The sequence below is a fragment of the Penaeus japonicus genome, unplaced genomic scaffold, assembly GCF_977035675.1.
Source record: "Penaeus japonicus unplaced genomic scaffold, GWHDUDI00000001_assembly GWHDUDI00000026, whole genome shotgun sequence".
Classification (NCBI taxonomy): Eukaryota; Metazoa; Arthropoda; class Malacostraca; order Decapoda; family Penaeidae; genus Penaeus; species Penaeus japonicus.
In genome coordinates, this window is record NW_028234428.1 from 25,982,166 (window position 1) to 25,984,665 (window position 2,500).

Sequence of the window (2,500 nt, forward strand, 5' to 3'; positions counted from 1 at the left end):
ATTAAAAGAACGATAAGTTAAAGTTATATGATTAAAACGACGTTCATTCCGTAGCCGAAACTCCTCGAAAAATGTGTCAATAGAAAACGGAAGCAAAAACTAAGAGGAAATTAGAGGCTGTGACGCTTCTAGATTACTTCCTCGAGGGGTTAGGGGGTGGGGGGTGGGGGGAAGTCACTTTAGATTTAAGTGGAAGAATTGAAAAGTAGAAATGTTGGTGTTTTGATTCTGACTGATCGTAAGTTTTCTTTTTGTATTTATTTATCTGAAGTTAAGACGAAGAAAAAAAAATATATCCTGAAAATTCAACTTATATAATTTCTCGATTATAGGAAATATGCATAATTTAAAGCATCTTTGCCGAAAGAAGAAGAAGAAGAAGAAGAAGAAGCGGAAGAAGAAGAAGAAGAAGAAACCTCTATCTCTTAATCAAATTACTTTCACTAAAAAAAAAAAAAAGAAAAAAAAAAAAACAGTTTCATTAAGACTAAAAAAATACACCTGAATGTTTTAATGGCGGATCCCGAAGCTAGAATAACCATGATCGAAGCACTATTTAAGCTTTAAGACCGCAGTTCCGAGCACCTCACTTCATGCTTGTCTCTTGAGGACTTTTGGCTCACGCGAGGATTCTAGTGATGCTTGACAATGCACATTTCTTGCCTCGTCTTATTGTACCAAGGATGTCATGCGTAGGAGACTTCTTTAAGTGTAGTTAGCATAAGGAGATAGTCAATGGTGAGATTTGTGAATTCTCCGTCTCGTTTTTTTTTTTTTTTTTTTTTTTTTTTGTGTGTGTGTGTGTGGTTGTGTGTGTTTTTGTTTTTTTTTGTGTGTGTTATCTCTTGTTTATCTCTTGATATATCTTCATAAAAATTTTCTTGTGTTATCTTTCTCTTTCTTTTTCTTGTCTCTGTCTCACTATCTTTCTACTTTCTACCTTTCTCTTTTTCTCTCTTTCTCTCATTCTCTCTCCCTATCGCTCTTTATTTCCCTTATTCACAGCCCTCTCTCTATCTCTCTATATATCTAACTTATCTATCTATCTCTCTATCTCTCTATCCCTCTATCCCTCTCTCTTCCTCCCTATCCCAGTATCTCGCTCTCTCTCCCTCTCCCCCTTTCTTTCTTCCACTCCCTTTCTCTCTCCCACTCCCACACCCATTCCCTCTATCACTCCCTTTCTCCCACTCTCTCCCCCTCTCCCTTTCGCTCAATTTCTCACTGTTTCTATAAAGCTTCTTCTCCCGCTCTCCCTCTCCTTCTCCTTTTCCCACTCCCACTCCTACTCCCCATCTCACTCCCACTCCCACTCTCACTCCCTCTCCCTTTCGCTCTCTCACCCCCACTCCCTCTCCCTCTCCCTCTCCCTCTCCCACTCACACTCCCTCTCCCTCTCCCTCTCCCTCTCCCTCTCCCTCTCCCTCTCCCTTTCGCTCTCACTCTCCTTCACCTGGTTATATCAGTCACCCCCCATCATCCTGATCGCCCCCCCCCCCTCCCCCCATTGGAGCTCAGCCAATCACCATCACATCAACAACTTGAATGCTTTTACTCCCCCATTCCCGGTTAGTCACGTATTGAAGGGGAGGCGAAAGAGTACATAAGAGTACTCTATATAACTCTTTATTGTATGTTTTTTTTTTTAATATCTTTGTTCTTTTTTAGTTCTTTGCTTTAGGTGTGATTTTTTTAGGGTTATGATTATAGAAATGAGATGTATGTTATTGATTTTTCTTTCTTTTCTTTATTTTTTGTTTTGTTTTGTTTTGTTTTGTTTATATCACTTTCTGTTTCTTTATTCATGCTTATTTTCCTGCTTTTCTTCCTTCATTTTACTATTCACGCTGCTTATCTTATGTCTATTCGTATCTTATTTTATATTCATACCATTTTTTTCTTCCCCATGTCTCTCTCCTTCTTTTTTTCTTTGTCTTTCCCGTCTTCATCATCTTTCTCCTCTCTCTCATTTTCCTCTTCTTCTTTTTCCTTCCCCCTCGCTTTCCTCTGCTCAGTTTTTGTCTTTGTTCATTTTCTTCTTCTCCGTGATCTCCATCCTCCTCCTCATCCCCTCTTCCACTTCCGCCATCTCCTCATTTTCTTCCCCCTCCTCCTCCTATTCCCCCTGTCCCTCCTCCTTTTCCTCCTCCTCCTCCTCTTCCTCCTATTCCCCCTGTCCCTCCTCCTTTTCCTCCTCCTTCTCCTCCTCCTCCTCCTCCTCCTATTCCCCCTGTCCCTCCTCCTTTTTCTCCTCCTCCACCTCTTCTTCCTATTCCCCCTGTCCCTCCTCCTTTTCCTCCTCCTCCTATATCCCCTGTCCCTCCTCCTCCTCCTCTTCCTTTTCCTCCTTTTCCTCCTCCTCCTCCTCATATTCCCCCTGTCCCTCCTCCTCTTCTTCTTCCTCCTCCTCCTATTCCCCCTGTCCCTCCTCCTCTTCCTCCTCCTCCTCCTCCTCCTCCTCCTCCTCCTCTTCCTTTTCCTCCTTTTCCTCCTCCTCCTC

The 2,500-nt window shown here is 42.3% G+C and overlaps 1 protein-coding gene across 5 annotated transcripts in view; it reads left to right on the plus strand.

The window, feature by feature from the left end:
• Nucleotides 1-2,500, plus strand: part of Lmpt (four and a half LIM domains protein limpet) — a 264,428-nt gene that overhangs the window by 116,898 nt on the left and 145,030 nt on the right. The gene's annotated exons all lie outside the window — the stretch shown is intronic.